Source organism: Trichosurus vulpecula, chromosome 8 (assembly GCF_011100635.1).
Source record: "Trichosurus vulpecula isolate mTriVul1 chromosome 8, mTriVul1.pri, whole genome shotgun sequence".
In the NCBI taxonomy this organism is placed as follows: domain Eukaryota; kingdom Metazoa; phylum Chordata; class Mammalia; order Diprotodontia; family Phalangeridae; genus Trichosurus; species Trichosurus vulpecula.
The window spans coordinates 62,957,506-62,976,209 of NC_050580.1; positions in this window are offsets into that span (position 1 = coordinate 62,957,506).

Sequence of the window (18,704 nt, forward strand, 5' to 3'; positions counted from 1 at the left end):
CTGACAATCAAAGTCTTCCAACAGTTCTACTATTCCAGGTATGCTCCATACTTCAAGACTAAACTTCTTGCTGTTCTCAAAGCATGCCCTTCCCCTCACCCCCATCTTTATTTTTTCACATTTAGCCCTACACCTGGAATGGTTCCCCCTGTTCCCACTCACCATAATGAAAGGCCCATCCTTCCTGGTCTAGTTCCAATGCCACTTCCCTCCATGACTCCTTAGATGACTCTCCTCTGGATTCCCCCAGGATCTTGTAATTTTCTGATGGTACTTAACCCAGGCCCTACCTCTTATTATAATTACTTGTGTACCTTGCTCATTTCCCTACTAAACTCTCAACTCCTTGAGGGTATGGTCGTAGTTGTTTTTGAATTGCTTAAGTAGGACCTTGCATAAAATCAGGTATTTAGCAGTGGATAGAAGTCTGGAACTATAGAGTCAGGAAGACTTGAGTTCAGATCCTACCTCAGACATTTCCTAGCTGTGTTACCATAAGTCACTTAACTTTTCTCTGCCTCAGCTTCCTCTGTAAAATGGGGCAAATGATAACATCTACTTCTCAGGGTATTTGCTGGAGAAGAAAATGACAAACCACTCCAGTATCTTTGCCAAGAAAACCCTAAAATGGGCATATGAAGAAGAAGAGTTGGACACGACCAAAATGACTCAACAGCAACAAAAGTCAGGGTATTCGTGTGGCTAGATTGAGACTGTATTTGTAAAGAACTTTGCAAACCTTATAGCCCTCATTATATGAATTCAATCACTAATGGAAATGGTAAAGATAAGTTCTCAATGAAAGCTTATGGAATTGATTAGGGTATCCCTGAGGGACACCTGGGGTCACCATTTGCTCCATTCTTTTCATTTTATTATGTACCTCTTTTCCTTCTAGGCTTTCAGGTCTTTTGAACCCAAGTCTGGCCTGACCCCTTCACAGCTGGGTAAACAGGTTTTCTGTTAACCTTTTTCCTACCCCCATTACTTCAGATGATCAAGAATTTATTTGGTGGCCAAGGAAGAAAGTTCAGGGGAAGTCGTTCCAATCATTGTGGACCCTCAGCTGTATCATGAAGTAGAGAAAGTTTGTCGTTAATCGGCAAGCCTTTATCAAGCACCTACTCTATGTCCGACATGTTGTTGGGAGCTAGAGATACAAAGGCAAAACCCACACAGCTCCTGGCCTCAAAGAGCTTACACTGTCTTTGGTGACTTTCATGGCCTTAGTGTAGGACCTTCCTTACCTCGTGCCTAAACTGTTGGCATAACCTCTTAACTGGTCAGTGGACCTCCAGACTCTCCTTTGTCCAGTTCATCCTTCAAATTGCTGCTGACCCAGCCTGGAGGAATGGCTCTGACCACCTTACTTCTCTGCCCTCCCCAGTCTGGCTCCAAACCACCTTTTGTGCCTTATTTCTTATCACCCTACTTCATGCAGTCTTTATTCCAGCCAAACTGGACTGTTTCCTGAACTCTGCACAACATCTTCCAGCCCTGCCCAGTCCAAAAGGTCATCCCCTGTGCCTGGAATCTACTCTTCTCTCTGCCTTTTCCAAATCCTCCTCTCATTTCAAGGCTTAGCTCAGGCTCCTGCCTCCACTAAGCTTGCCCTGTGAACCCTTTAGCTGAAAGTGTTTATTTTACATTTCTCCTTTGCTCCTTTCCTGCCCTGCCCTGTAATTATACTTCATCTGTGTATAAGTAATCATTTCTCCCTCCTTTACATCTCCCCCCAACTGAATATTAAGTTCCTTGAGTATGTAGAGACTATGATTTTTTTTTAAATCTTTATCTTCCAACTTGCACATAATAGGGGTTTAATATCTGTTGAATTTACGTGACTTGCCCAAAGGCCATAGAGGTTTTAAGTAGCAGACCTGAGATTTGAACTCATGTCCTCTGAGGCCAAGTGTTCTTTTTGCTTTATACTACAGCTGCCACCCCAAACCTCAAGCCAATACTATGTGCCTTTCTTTTTTCCAGCTGACTGCTGGAAATTCCTACTTTGGCATAACTCTCTGCCCTCAACCTTCGTCCGGAGTATTGTATTCAGTTTGAGGTATCACAGTTGAATGATACAACATTGATTAGTTAGAGAGCCTCTGGAGGAATGGTGAAGGGCCTGGGAGAATCAATTGAAGGAGCTATGGGTTTTTAGCCTGAAGAAGAAAATACTTAGGGGCATTTTGGAGGAGGAGGACGTTATATGATTGCCGTGTTCAAGTGTTTGAAAGACGGATGTGTGGATGAGCGATTCAGTTTGTTCTCTTGGGCCTCAGGTTATAATTGGGAGCAATGGAGGGAAGGTACAAAAAGTTCAATTGAGGCTTGGCTTCTTAACAGTGAGAGCAGCCCGAGTACCCTGGGCAAGTCACTTAATCCCAATTTGTGTGTGTGTGTGTGTGTGTGTGTGTGTGTGTGTGTGTGTGTATTTGCTGTCCATTTCTAAAGAGCTGCTGCCAATAGCAACATAAGACTACAGCCCCTTTTCCTCCCAGTTCCTTTTACCTCAAGGTGGAGGAGCTGATTGTGTCAGAATGAGAAGCAGATTTAGGAGGTGAACATAATCCACATAGGGGGAAGAAGGGAGGAAACCTGTAGTCCTGGATTGGAAGAACAGAGAAAGGAGTTGTTGGGAATTGTGTTTCTGGATATCTTGGGTTGGGGCAGCCAATGGGGTGCCATGACAATCAATGGAGAGAAAGGGGTGATTACAAAGGGTGATAACAGGTGAGAATCCCTGGTCATCACTGTTTTAGGCTGGGTGAGAGGACCTTTATTTGTATTCAGTTCTGCAGATCTTTATTGAATAGTGTCTAGAGTCTGCACAGTCCTTTGCTGGAGGCTATGGAGAAAGCCTAGTGGATAGAGCTGTGTACCTTGGAGTCAAATCTTGCCCTAGAAGCTTAGTAGCTGTGTGACTACTCTAACCTCCCTCCCTCTGCCTCAGTTTTCTCATCTGTGAAATGGGGCTAATAGCGAAAGAGCTGTGGGGATCAAACGAGATAACATGTGACCTCTGTGAGCTCATTGCAGTGTGGACAAACTAGCTTTCCTCTCACCAGTCTGGGGAATTCATTCATTGATTGAAAGCTTTAAAAACGTTTGATTATGTGTCTAGCGCTCTGTAGGTAATTGAAAGAATAAAGAACCCTTTAAGAATAAAACCCTTTAAGGGTTTTCAGTTGAGGGGGGACATTCTAGCCAAGGGACTTTAGGTGGCACAGAAGATAGATCCCTGGGCCTGGAATCGGGAAGACTCATCTTTACTGAGTTCAGATCTGGTTAGTACAGTTTTAAGCTTTAATAATAATAGGCCTATTTATTTAAGCTATGAAAGCTTAAAACTGCACCAAGACCTTTGGGATTTCCTGTATAAATGTTAAATTTATTATTATTACAGATGGTAAAAGAAAACAATCTCTTCTCTCAAGGAGTTATTCTAGTTGGAGAAGTGAAATTTATACATTTGAAAAACAGAACAGGTAGAGGAAACATCTCCTGATCTGGAGTCCAAAGGCCTTGGTTTGAGCCCTGTTTTGGTCATTTACAGTCATGTCTGACTTTTTGTGACCCCACCTGGGGTTTCCTTAGCAGAGATACTGGAGTGGTTTAGCCATTTCCTTCTCCAGCTCATTTTACAGATGAGGAAACTGAGGCAAACAGGGTTAAGTGACTTGCCCAGGGTCACATAGCTAGTAAGTGTCTGAGGCCCAATTTACACTCAGGAAGATAAGTCTTCTGGACTCCAGGCCTATCGCTCTGTGCACTATGGTGCCACCTAGATGCCCCTTTGCTGGACTGTCCCCCCCTCCACCTGGAAGCGGGGCTACTCTACTCTCTAAATTACCAGCAGAACGCTAGAGACATAGCCAATAAATATTTTTAAAGCATTCAATTAACAGATGAATTTCCCAACCTGGTTAGAGAAATGCTAGTTAGTCCACACTGGAATGAGCCTGCAGGGATCCCCCTTGCTCCCAACCTCGAGGAGTTGAATGTGCTGTTAGTTCCCTTTGGCTTTTCAAATCCTTAGTCTTTTCCAAGAGGAAGCTTCTACCTGAGGCCTTTCTTGATTCTGCCACCTGCTAGTAAAGTCAACAAACATTTATTAAGCGCTTATTATGTGCAGGGCACCATTCCAAGCACCAGAAATGTAAATAGAAGCAGAAATCAAGATGGTCTCTGCCGGGAGAAAGTTTGAAGAAGAGTCTAGCTAGAGTAGAGTCTGGAGAGTAATGAAGACCACATGGTTGGTCCAGGGGCTTGTCTAAATGCTGACGATTCTTTTTGTTGTTGTTACAGTTTCTGTCCTATTGGAGAATTGGCCAAGGGTGCACGTCACACCCTGCCTACTAAGGTCTGTTTTCATGCTCTTGGTCAGGAGTTTCTGGCCATGACACAGCCAGCTTAGATAGCAGATGCTGTGGTCAGCTCCTCCATGTTGCTTCTGGGACCTTCTGGCCAGGACCCAAGCAGAATTTCTCTCTAGCAGGGTGCAGCCATTAGCAAACGGGATGTTATAAACCAGGGCTCAGGGCCTAGCCTGGCTGATGATTGACAGAGCTATTTTGAATGAGTGGTCTGTGGGTGGAAAGTTTAATGTCAGTTTAACTGGCACACTCAATAGAGTTTTTGTTTAAGTGCCTAGAGGAAAAAAAGGACCAGGCTGGTAGAATGCCACCTGGGAGCTCTGGCTCTGCTTTTATATGGCACCTATGACGTCTATACCTTGTGGGCGGAGACTAAAATCTAGTACAGAAAGGCTTTATTTTACCTATGGGCTCTTTTTAGCATGCTATTTGCACACCCTCTCAGGCAGCTACCTGGGGGATCCTGAGATTAGAGTCTGTTCCTCCCTATCCCAGATACTCCAGGGAACTCCAGGCCCAGATAAGAAAACTAAGATTGATGATCTTCAGGGGAGAAAGATTTCCACAATGAGGCAAAATTGTCTTAGGTGCTTGTCTGGTTATTCTCTTCCTGTCCCCCAGGCAGCCCATTCCATTGTTAATTAGCTGCTACTGGAGATCCTGTGAGAGGCAAGTGTGTTCTAGTGGATATGCTGGAGGAAGAACTACATTCAAATCCTGCTTAGGCAATCCAGCAGTGCCCCAGGCAGCTGTCCTAGACTGATAACTGAGTTGCTGATCTACATCAGTTTCAGGAAGTTTCTATGACAAAAAAATAGCAAATTTGAACAAAAAAAAAAAATTCAAGCATTCTGTCCTTCCAGGGCCAGCCTCCCTCTTCTGTATTTTGTTTCCCTCCATGGGACAACATTTTTTACCTTTGCCTCTCATTAGGAGCCCAGTATCCTCAATCTTTCTCCCTATCCGACCCTATGCTCCGATACTAAAGGACTGATAGAGATCATACTCTTATTAATAATGGCTGATAGTTGTAAAGCATTTGAAGGTTGACAGAAAGACCTTCCTCCTAACTTTGCAATGATACAGACCTCCAGCTGGCAGATAAGGAAGCTAAGGCTCTCTGGGCATAGGAGTGGTAGAAGGAAGGGCCATTCTAATAACTGCCAGGACTCAAATGGCCATGATTTCTGAAAGGAAGAACTGCTTCTCTCATCTAGAGGCCATGCTCGATTTGTGTTTTGTCTGGAAGGAATTCCACCCTCCTTGTTCACCTCAGTCAGCCCTGGCAATACCTCTTCCCCTGTCCATGTCAACAGTTAACTCCTTCTGGGTGTGGAGCATTGCTGGGAGATACAAAAGAAATATCACTCATGGTACCTGTGATCTGTCCCCTCTGGGAGCTTACAATCTAGTTGGGCCAAGCAGGACCGTCTTGGTTGCAGTGTGAACTCTGCTCTGACCGACTTGGCAGTAGTATGCCTTGGCATGGAGAATTGGACCCTTTCCAAGCCCATGGACTCTGCCTAGAAGGATTTGCATCAATGAGAATGTGATAGAGCTGGGTGTGTGTCTTCTCCATGCCCTTTGCACCACCTGTCACTACCCCTACCACTCCAAGGGCATATGGAACTTGAAATGTTCGGTATCATTGTGATGACGCATGATGACTAATTAACTGATAATTCATCATCGAGAGCAGACAATTATTGAGGACTTATTTCTGTCTTCCCCAAAGGACACAGGATGAGCCTCGGTCCCGTTCTCTGGGCGTAACTCTCCTTTACCACCTTTCTCCCTGCCCCCTTCCCTGTAAACACCCTAATTTATTTCAGATTTGCAAGGAAATTGTTGTGAAAGCCACCTCTCTGGGTTGTAGAAAGAGTTTTATAAACCTCGAATGCCAGAATCAGCGTGACATCAGGAAATGTAGTCACTTCTTGTTTCTCTACCTCACAAAAGACTTCCTGGCCACGCTGTCTTGGTGGTGAGTGAATGAGGAGTGTGGTCAAGATGAGTCATGAAAATAGTAGCTGACATTTATAGGTTTGTGAAGTATTTTATTTTTAATTTAATATTTCACTTCCCTCCAATTATACATGAAAGCAATTTTTAACATTTGTTTTTTAAAATTTTTGAGTTCCAAACTCTTTTCCTTAACTCCTGCTCCCCGATTGAGAAGCAAGCAATTTGATATAGGTTATACATGTGCAGTCATGCAAAACATATTTTCATGTTAGTCATGTCGTTAAGGAAAACAGACAAAAATAACAAAGTAAAGAAAAAAATTATGCCTTGACCGGCATTCAGACTCCATCAGTTCTTTCTCTGGAGATGCACAGCATTTTTCAACCTAAGTCCTTCAGAATTATCTTGGATCTTTATACTGCTGAGAATAGCTAAGTCATTCAATATTTCTGTTACTATATACAATTTTCTCCTGGATCTGCTCATTTGATTTTGCATCAGTTCATGTAAGTCTTTCCAGGTTTTTCTGATAGCATTCCACTTGTCATTTCTTATATCGCAATGCCATCAAACTCATACACAACGACTTGTTCAGCCATTCCCCAATTCATGGTCATTCCCTCAATTTCCAATTTTTTGCTGCCATTCTGGAGTGGGAGGAGCTGCTATAAATATTTTTATGCACATAGATCTTTTTCCTTTTTTTTCAGTCTCTTTGGATTACAGACCTCATAGTCATATTGCTGGGTCAAAGGGTAGGCACATTTTTATAGCTTTGGGCATAGTTCCAAATTGCTCTCCAGAATGGCTGGATCAGATCATGATGTGAAGTACTTTAGACATGTTTTCTTGTGACTGTTCCATGAGGTTGGCTCTTTTATTATCTGATTCCTGCAATTTAGAGCTAGAAAGGACTTTAAGAGCTTGTCCAGTTTAATCCGTCGTTTTGTTGTTTGTTTCAGTTGTGTCTGATTCTTCATGACGCCATTTGGGGTTTCCTTGGCAAAGGTACTGGAGCAGTTTGCCATTTCCTTCTCCAGCTCATTTTACAGATGAGGAAACTGAGGCAGTCAGGGTTAGGTGACTTGCCCAAGGTCACATAGCTAGTTAGTGTCTGAGAGCAGATTTGAACTCATGGAGATGAGTCTGACTCCAGGCCCAGTGTTCTATCCACTGGGCCACCTCGCTGCCCCACTCCCCAACATTTTACCAGTGAAAAAACTGAGACAGGAAGGGATTGAGTGACTTTCTCAGGGATCACATGGTAGGTTTCAGACCCAGGGCTTCCTGACTCCCAAGTCCAGGGCTCTGGCCATCACAGACAAGAAGTTAGCTTCTGTCACAGAGAGTGCCATGGAAGGGAGCTTGAAAGAAGATCTTAAGGTCAGTGCACCTAGAGCTGGAAGGAACCCTTATTTTACATTTCAGGAAATTGAGGTCCTGGGTATGTGACTTGCCCAAAGTCACACTGATAGTGTCAGAAAAAGGATTTGAACCTGGGTCTGTTGAACTCCAGGGCCAACGCTCTTTCCACCACACCAAGCTGCTCTCCTTCGACGCGGTCCGACACTGCCATGTTTGTAAGGATATTGTCCGAGGTGATCTCACAGCTTAACCTTGTGCTCTGGAAAGAGGCTTCATTCATTCAACAGGCATTCGTGGGCGGGCCTGTCTACCCAGGGACTTGGTAAAGAAGCACTGTGTAAAATTGAAATAAAACAACTCTGTTTTTAGGCTTTCATTATGGACAACATCTGCCCACAGGAAACAAGGAATGATTGAAAAGAAGACTTTGCGTTTGTCTTGCCACATTGTAGTTTCTCAGGCTGTTTCACAATTCATTCTCTTATCTGTTCCTTATGGGTGGGCAGATGCTGTTCTCCCCATTTTATAAATGAGGAAATTGAGGCGCAGAGAGGGTGAGTGAGTCAGCGGGCAGATCCAGGCCTTGAAACCACCCTCGACATGATCCTCCCACTCCAGTCCTGTTGCTTCAGCGGCACAGACAGGGACCGAGAGTCTAGAGAACTGGGATCTTGTCCACGTTGTATTCCGCGCTCTCTGTGTGACCCTGGACAGGGCACACTCTCTCTGAGCCTCAGTTTCCTCATCTGTAAAATGGAGAAATTAGCCTGCATAATCGCTTACAGTCCCTTCTGGCTCTGAAGCCTCTGATTCCTAAAGGATGTAAAGGAAGTGAAGTCTGGAAGGCTTCAGAGGGGCTGATGGGATCTGGGCCTTGAAGACTAGGAAATAACAACAGCTGGCCTTCGTACAACACTTCTGAGGTTTGCAAAACACAGCAGACATTTTATTTGATACTCATAATTCCTATGGAACTAGGTGCTATTTTTATCATTTTACAGATGGGGAAGCTGAGGCAGACTAGAGGTTAAGTGACTTGGCCAGGGTCGTGTCCGAGGGCAGATTTGAATTTGGGTCTTCCTGACACTAGGCCCAGCACTCTCCACTTCACCATCTAGCCATCTCTAAAATTTAGGTCAGTGGAGAATAATAGGTGAGGACATTCCATGCCCAGGGAACCACCTAAGTATGACTTAGAGATTGAAATGGACAAGGCACTGAGGCTGTGTAATTTCCCCTCCCCTGCCCTGTCCTGGGCACATAGGAACCACGCAGTAAACATTAGCTGTTTGATGGAATGCCAGGGTTTCTCTCCTCTCCCATCTGCTCACTCTCCTCCCACAGATTTTCCCTTCCTGGCTCTTAGGGATAGTCTAGGCCTACTGGGGATGTAGTCACAAGGGAAGCTGGTCACGCAGCTGGGAAAAGGGAACCGGTCATTTTCTGCCTCACTTGGCCTCTTAGTCTCCCCATGGTGAAGTCTAAGAAGAAAGGAGTCAAGACTGTGTGGGCAGGAGCCCAGAACTAAAAAGGCAGGACATGTCACTTGTGACAGTCCTGTGATAGCTGGGTGTCATTTGGCGGAACTGAGGACCTGAAAGAAACTTGGAGGAGAAACAGGCAAGTGATTTCCTCCCTCTGGCCTCAGTTTCCTTATCTGCAAAGTGAAGGCGTTGAGCTAGATGGCTGCTAAGATCCCATCTGTCCCTAAGATACTATGATTCTTAGTGGCACATGGACTTAACAGTAATTCATTACATGATAAAAGCCATGGAAAAGAGGGAGACTAAAAGGGGGGGGGGCAGTTAGAGAAGACTTCCTAGTTGAGATGGCATTTCACTGGGGGCTCAAAAGATGGGAAGGGAATTTCTAGGCATAGAGAACAGGGTGAGCCACAGTATGGAGGTGGGAGAGGGCAGCGCATGCTTGGGCAGTCTCTTTGCCTAGAGACTAGAACAGGAGGCAGGGAGTAGGGTGAACCCTGGCCAGAAAGGAGGTGTGGTATCTGATTTTGGAGGGCTTTGAATGTTGGGCTGCTGCCAAATAAAGTTTGAATTTTACTTAGCATAAAACAGAGCCACTGGAGATTTTTGAGCAGGGGAAATGACATGACCAGATATTAATTATTAATTATATCACACAGTATGTACTGAGTGCCATGTGTGGGGTATAGACAATACAAGAATGCAGATGGGTCATAGAATGAGAAGGAAGGGTCAGGGCAAGCTTTGAAAAAGGCCAGAATTGAGCTGAAAGAACAGCTTTCAATAGTCAGAGAAGGAGGGCTAACTTCTAGCTTAAAACACTGCTTACAATCTATACTTTTATTAAAAACTTATTGAAAACCCTTAGCTGACTGAGGTTGGACATGAGTGATGGGGCCTGGGAAATGAGAACCACTGTGCTGCCAAGCCTGTCTCCCGAATCCCCAGTCTGAGCCCTTCTTCCTTCTTTCATATCCCCTTGGCTCCTCTCCAGGTACTAGAAGACCCCTTTAGCCAAGGGATCTTGTTTAGTTATTTGTTGCCATCCCCCCTTTTCTCCAATGCTGATTTTGTAGGAATTCCTATGTCAAAACCCTGACTTCTTCTTTGGAATGCCTGTCATTCAGACTGCTTTGTGTTTCACTCTTTCCTTTTTTTTTTTTTGAGGCAGTTAGGGTTAAGTGACTTGCCCAAGGTCACACAGCTAGTTTCTGAGCTTGCATTTGAACTCAGGTCCTCCTGACTCCAGGGCTGGTGCTCTATTCACTCCACCGCCTAGCGCCTAGCTGCCCCCACCCTTATTTTTCCACCCTGCCTCCCCCCCCCCCATCTGAATTAGGAACTCCAGGTGGGTCATAGTAGTGGGAATTTGGGAGGGAAGGTAGGGAGGACTAGTAGATGATGGTGACAGCACCATTTGCAGGCTTGATGCAATTTTAGCACTGACACAAACCTTAGAATTTGTGTGGTGATCTTTTCCAGATGAGGGCGGTGAAGTGGCTCACCCAGGGAGGAGAGATCAGTCTTTGGCCCAGGGTCACACAGCTGTCTGTTTCTTTGCTGGGACTGTGATCCTCTTTGTTCCTTCCTCACCCTTCAGTGGGCCAAGGAGCTGAGCTAGAAGAGAAGCTCGGACTGAGATAATGTTTTTTCCCATATGCATAGAAGGCACCAAGGCACCATGGGCAGCTAGGTGGACCTGGAGCCATGAAAAGTACTCTTCCTGAGTTCAAATCTGGCCTCAGACCCTTACTAGCTGTGTGACCCTGGGCACGTCACTTAACCCTGTTTGCCTCAGTTTCCTCATCTGTCAAATGAGCTGGAGAAGGAAATGGCCAGTCACTCCAGTATCTGCCAAGAAGACTCCAAATGGGGTCATGAAGAGTCAGACATGACTGAAAAAGTGAATGAACAAAAGACTGAGATTTTATACCTGAGCCGTGGGTTTGTCCAGGCTGGCACTGACCCTTGTGATAAATCCTCCCTAGGGCCTCTTCCTCTCAGTCACCTTCTGCTGTGGTAGATTTTTTTTTGTTTGTTTTTTCTTTACTTTTTCCATTTCCTCAAAGGTATCTCCTCTCTGAATTATTCCTCATCCTCCCCCTCCCCCTCTGGGACCTCCCCCGGGGAGGGAAATGCATTTTCTCCACTCTTCTGAGAAGCCAGCCATGCTCATTATAATCATACATCATTCAGCTACATTTTTGTACCTTCTATTCCCATTGTGGTAGGCCCTGGTCTGGCCAAATCTGACTGTCTTAATTTGATTTATTCTGTCCTCACTGCTCCTTTCTACCTTCCATTTCTTGCCTGGAAAATCGACAAAAGGCTACAAAAGCCAGTCTTCTGAGACTTTGTGCTTGCCTCTCCTGGTTGTAGAAGGAGCTTCAGGGTTAAAATTGGGCCCAGTAACCCTTGGAGGCTGGGGTGGGGGGTGGGGACCAGGGGGCTTTACAGCCATCCCCTCCCCCCAATTAAGGATCAAGGCTCTTCCTACTGAACTGTCTTGCCTTGATGGGGAACCATCTCCAGTTGTCCTGGCCACTGGACCCAGATGGCTCTGGAGGAGAAAGTGAGGCTGGTGACTTTGCATAGCCCTCCCTCACTTAAATCCAATTCTTTTGCAAGGCTTGCCGTCACCTCTTTGATATCATGCTCCTCTTCAAGAATGAAGGACAGACAACCAGAATCTTGCCTTGACATTTTTTTCCTCTGGTAGTTTTCAGTTTGTTTGGTGATGGTGGCTGGGGCCGGAGCGGGGTGGGGGCAGGGAATGTAATCAGTGGCTTTTAATGAAAATAAGATGACTTGTGTGCTCAAGGAAAATGTTTTGATCTCTCTGTGTGTTGGGCTAACTTCCTGTATCTGTTATAAACTGCCGTGGGCATTGAATTAACTGGAAGAGGGCAGGAAGCCTAGCTAGTTTGATGTTGGAGTTTGACCCCAAGTACTTAAAATGCCCTCAGCTTCTCCCGGAAGCCAGCTAGTCAGTCAATAAGTCTTTATTAATTGGGCCTATGATGTGCCAAGCCTATCTTTAAACTATATACAGGCACATGTGTGTATATGTATGTGTACACATACATATGCATATGTATACATGTATGCATGTGCCCGCACATGTATGTATGTATGTATGTATCCCTTTCTCCTGTTACTGTATGACTTTGAGGCACAGAATACTCAAATCTCTGCTGATACAAAGTTTTAGGTTACCCAAAGGTAATGAGAGTGCACCTGATAAACGCTCATTGATTCGGTAGTGAATGAGTTCCACTGGAATATATTACTAATAAAGCATTGTGTAGGATTAGCAGCTGAAGGTCCTATGGGAATAGAAGGCAGGGGGTGGGACTGGGTGAGAGGATGTCCCCAAGATCATGGCCTGGAAGACATGTTCAAAGATGACCAAGGATGAAGAGGCCTGGATGAAACATCTGAGTAGAGCCCAATGTCCTGTCCAGTATGATGAGGCTGGACATTGGTGAGCTCTTTTGTGTGACACCAAGGCAAGAATCCTGTCTTACAAGGGGGCCAGAGGTTGTTAATGGTGCTGCAAAAATGTCATTGGCTCTAAGGCTTTTAAGGCTTAAGTAAGCAGGGTCCCAGTTCAGAATTATTGAATTGTTAGAAGTGGAAAGGGCCAGTTGTTCAGTAGTGTCCAGGTCTTCGTGACCCTGTGGACCATAGCATGGCAGACCTGTCCCTGGAGTTGTATTGGTAGAGATACTGGAGTGATTTGCCATTTCCTTCTCCTGTGGATTAAGGCAAACAGAGTTTAAGTGACTGTCCCAGGGTCTCATAGCTAGTAGGTATCTGAGGCCCGAATTGAATGAGGTCTTACTGACTCCAGGACCAGCACGCAGAGGGCTACCAACACAGGTTCTTTTGATCTGCTTTACTAAGGAAAGTAACTTTAAGGGGGTTTACAATCTCAGTTTAATTAAACATACATATATCAATCACTTAGTTCAGGGGTAAAAGGTCAGCCCTCTGAACTTCAAGGCAAAATACAACAGAAATTACAAATATCAAGAGAGAGTATAAACAGACCAAATCACAATTCATGGTTACCAAAGAACCAATGGGTCAGGGTTAGCAAAGCCGGGGAGGGGGTGGGGATGGGGGATGGGCAGCGCAGTTACGGCTTGCCCAGAGTCTCAACACTCCTTCCATGAGTGTGCCCCAAAAGTCAGATGCCAGCCTTGGATCTTATATACCCGTGGAAGAGCCCTGGGGCACTTGATTACTGAGAAGCACTCAAACATTTAAGAACAGTGAAAAAATCCCACTTTGCTGGCCATTACATTTGAAAGGCAAGACTCGTCAAAAGTACTTAATTACCTCAGCATTCCAAAGGAGAAGACCACAAAAAGTCCTGCCCTGATTACCGTTGCATTGTCTTAGTGCTAAGAAATACTCCAAGACAAAAAGATCCCATTTTACCTGCCCCATTCAAACAGAGGCACCACCCTGATTACCATTACAAATGAGTAAATTGGAGGGGTTTCAGTGATGTGTCCTTGGTCACATAGCTTAATAAGTGACTGAAGGGGCATCTGAACCCAGATGTCTGACTCCCAAGTGCAGCCTGATTTTCACTGTGCTTCATGGCCTCAGATGAGAGTCCTGCCATGTGTGAAGGTGATTTGAAAAGTTAAAATGCTACACAAATGGTGTGTGGGATTATTTTCAACGATGCTCTAAATGGTGCTGTGTTTGCTTTCTGCTTCACTTTCTCTCAGCTTTAACCCTTTGATGAGGTTTGGATTGAGGGGTGCTTGAGACCCCAAAATACCGACATACCGGGTCCTGCTGAATGAATTCGATTCGAGCCTTCTCAGGCAAGGAAAAAGACAGTTTATTAAGGGTTTGCCGTATTGGGTTGTCTTAAGAAATCTCTTCCTTTGTGACTCCTGTTTTCACAAGCGGGCCAGATCCAACCTACTGAACTAGATTGAATCTGAGCGCCTTCCTGGAGGCAAGATAAAACCTATAAACACAAAGATTGTAGGAGGGATCTAGGGTGGTCCTGGGGTGATTGGGAGGAGGAGTTTAGGGAGGGTCTTGAGGAGGAGTCTAAGGAGGAGCTTGATGGGACTGGGATGAGGTCAGACTCCAGGGTGGGAAATAGCTGAAGACTACCTGGAGATGACAGAGCATAACAGAGCTAGGGTATAGATATTTCGATCAGTATCGAGGGTGGGAAACAGCCAGAAGGCAATCCAGAGGTAGCCAGACAATGGAAGGCTAGGCTGTTTGGGCATGAAAAGCCAGATCAAGTGAAGTGGGAAGATTCAGGGTGGGGTTCAAGGGGGTTCCTACAACCTAAACCTCATCATTCCCCCCTCAAACAAATGGGACCCAAATTCTTTTGGGGTTCAAGGGGGTTCCCACAGTCCAAATCCCATCACCTTCACTTGCTCCCTTACTTGGAGGGTGGGCAGCAAGATCAGGGGTGTTCTCAGGACAGAGTATACTGTGTGCTTTAAAATTTGCCTTGACCTTTTCCAGTAAATGGTGAGATAAGTAGTGTATATTGGTGACTGGGACATTCCAGGTGACTTTTCCTTCTGGGAAGCTGTAGCCTATGGGAGAGAATACCTGCGCTGTGTCATATAATCAGAACTGGCACAGCTAGATAGACTTAGTCTATATGCAGCTCCCTTTAACTTTCTTACCCACAGGGAATGCCAAACCTGTCTAAATGTCTTTGCTTCTGTTCTTCTGCATTTGCAGAAAGGTTGTTTAAACAAGAGTGGGAGAACTGTCCCCTGACTAGAGAGGGCACATATTGTCTCGATTTAAAAAAAAAAAGAAGTTAAGAATATGTAAAGTATGTAGAGAGGAATGAACTTGACTTCAGATCCTGGCAAAATTCTAGACGGTAAGAGAGCGGGAGAGGGGGAGAAGGAGAGGGAGTTTTTATTTATTCAGGGTGTTTTCCTGCATTGTAGCCTTTCAGGTTGGAATTACTTTTGCTTCTTAGTATGCTCAGCTCTTAATACCATTCCTGGCGCACAAATAGATATCCCTTAATAAATGCTTGTTAACTGATAGATTGATTTAGAAAAGCAAGAGATTTTGAAAAGGCAGCATGGCTTTATTAAAACAAGTCATGCCAGACTAATCTCATTTCCTTTTGAAAATGTTACAAGGTTGATAAGTGAGTGGAATGTTGTAGATGTTGTTTAGGGATTTTTTTTTCTTGTAGATCAGTTTGAAAGATGTGAGATAAATCATAGTGGAGTTAGGTGGATTGGGAACTGGTGGACCCCAAAACTAGTTTGGTAGTGGCTCTGGATGAACTTGGAAAGGGTCCAGTGGAGTGCCCTGGGGATCTGTGCTTTAACATTTTTATCAATGTGTTGGATAGCCCATAGAAATCAATCGCAAGCTTTTCTGCTTTCAACTGGTGCAAAGACAGGAGGGACAGTTAGCTGGTTGGGTGGCAGCATCACAGACCACAATGCTGGGCCAGATCTCATAAAGTCTTATACTTCAGGTAAAAAAGTCAGGATGGGCTGGGGAGGTGTGGCTAGATAGCAGGTCATTGGAAAAAGCCCTGTTAGCTCAGAATGAGTCTAGGATGCAACAACATGGCAGCCAAAAACCATGGTGGATCTTAGGCTGTAATGAGAGAAATGTAGTATAGGACAGAGGTGTCAGATGCACTGCTTGGAACCAGGTTAAATGTCATTGGGAGATATTCAACAGACTAAATAAAAACACAGTAAAACATAGATGATGTTAATAAGTGGTTTTCTAGTATGTGACATGCAGGGATCCTTATGTATGGTTTGCCATCCCTAAGAGAAGCAGGTTTAGATCAGACGTAAGGAAAACTTTTCTAACAGTCAGAACTGTTTGTAAAGTGTCTTTGGCTTTTGTGGCAGGGAATGGTTTGCCCCTTGATGGTACTCTTCAATCAAAAGCTCATGGACCACTTGTCTGAAGTGTTGTAGGGCAGTTTCTTGTCCATGTATGGGTTGGACCAGATGGCCTGGGGTGAGGATGTGGGTGTATGGGGGGGTGGTCCTCTTCCAAAATGAGATGGTAGATCTTAGAAAAGTCCACTGTGTGGTGTAGGAAAACTGTATTGGGGAATGAGGATGATATGAAGAAGAGAATTGGGGGCTGGACTAGACAATCTCTCAGACCCATCCCAGCCTTTATCTTATGATCCTTCTCAAGGTTCTAGATAAACCTCAAACATTGCACCTGTGTGTGTTCTTGGCCACTGGCATCTTTAAGCCTTCCATGTAGCGCACGCTCACACACACACACACACACACACACACACACAAACACACAGCTTTTCACAAAAACAAGGACTTAATGTTTTCTCGAGAGTGGAATTTTCTGCTCTCCAAAAAAGCCTCCCTTGTTGTGTCCCATCCCTTTACATATTTCACCGTGATTATTTGACACCTTGCCCACCCCTAAGTCCATCCATCTCAGAGCTGAGCAGGAAGGGGGAGGGGGAGAGAGGGTTGTTATTCTGCTTAAGTTTTTGCAGAAGTACAGATCTGGACAGGAGCTTTGAGATGATTTCAGAATAGGTGGACTGTATACCATACCTAGCATAGCTCCCTTGTTTCACAGAGTAGGAATTGAGGCTGAGAGGTTGAGGGAGCATTTTCAAAGTTGCTCCACTAGTAAGGGTGGAACAGGTTCTGGAACCCAGAGTGTATAGATGGAACACAAAAAGACTTTAGAAATAATTTCGTCCTCTTGTCAAATAGGGGAAAAAAAGAAACCTTAAGAGGCTTTGCCCAGCCTTTATAGCCTTCTAGGAGCATAGGCTTCCAGGGGGGTCCAAGGATTAGAGCTGGGACCTTAGATCTCCTCTAGCTCAGTCTCCTCATTTTACAAGTGGGGAAACTGAGGTCCCAAGAGGCTGAATGATGATTTTCCTTCAGCATGCCTGACTGTGTCATGACCTTACTCAACGAACTCAATGAACAAAGTATAAATTTCTCTTTTTGTTTTTTAAGACCCTTTACAATCTGACCCAACTGATCCTTCCAGCCTCATTATACATTACTTCCCTTCTTCTTGTCTTCTATGGTCCATCCAGACTGTGCTTTTCTCTGTTCCTCATCCACAGCACTCCTCCATGCCTTGACAATGGTGACCATCTTCTATGCCTGGAATGCTCTCTGTCCTCACTTCCCCTTCATAGAATCTCTTATACAAAAAGTTACCGTGGCCTTGGATCCATCTATACCACTGCTAGGCTCATACCCTGCCTGACAAGAGCAAAGAAATAGAAAGTCCTATAAGTACAAAAATATTTACAGCTACTCTTTGTGGTGGCAAAAAACGGAAGACCCAGTACCTCTGACCCCTGTCCCACTGTTAGGTGGAGATCTGAGGCAGGTACTCTGTGTGTTTGTTTCTGCCCTCTAGCAACTTTCCACATCATGCTTTGCTTACCATTTAAAGGGCAACTAGACCAGCGAGGGAACAAAGTTGGGATGGCTCACTAACCTCCATGGTTCTTGAGGGGATGTCTCCTCATTTCGTTCCGCTCTCCTGTTACCAAGGCCCTGAGTTCTGATCTGGCTGATCTTCCCCTCTAGGCCGGGGCCTTTCATCTTGTTTAGGTTTAAGTGATGCCTCTGTTGATACCCATAATCATTCCCCCTCCCCCCTTCTCACTTTCCAGCCTCAGTGAACCCTCCCTTGGAACAGAAAAGAATAGTTAAATTAAGCCAGCTGACACAGAGACTTTGTCTGACAGCATATGTAGGTAACATTCCTATACCTGTTGTCCCATTCCTCAAGCATGGGTTTTTCAAGATCAGTCTCCAGCTTGAAAGATTGATCAAAATTTGATAGCTTTTTAGCGTCTTTATTTACTTTATCGTAGTCCTCTGTATTGATCTTTTAGTCCTGCTTACTTACTCTGCATCAGTTCATACCTGTCTTCTCAGGATTCCTTGAATTATAGTCGGCTGGGAAAGATCAGAACCAGGATTTCAGCCCTAGGGCTCCTGACTCCCTTTCCACCTAGGGACGATCACCAGTGACCTTTCCAGCTTGCTCTTTTGATCTCTCATCCACTGAAGCTGAAGATTCAAACAAGGAAGCTCAGTGGCCAGGACCCAGCAGAAGGCCGGTGCAAGAATTGACAGACTAGAAAGTGATATTCATGTAGGTGATTGAGCTTACAAAGTCAGGCCTTCATCTCTTTGGGATTGTGCAGTCTGATCTTGCAGCTTTAAAGTCCCATTTAGGAGTAGAAAAGCTCCAGGTGTTCCATGAAAGTGAAGGATTATTTTGTGTTTGCATTTGGCATTTTCTCTAGAAACTGCTCAAACAGTGGGCAAGAAGGAAAGCATCTGGCCAGATCCACAGAGAGGAGATGACTCATTTGGAGGAGATGAGAATGTTACTGCTCCATTGAATCCTGAAACAGTGTTTTTAACATTTAATTCTTCCGTTCAGAAACCTTGGGTGACTCACCATCCTGTAGTGAATAAAGACCTGACTCCTTGCCTGACACTGA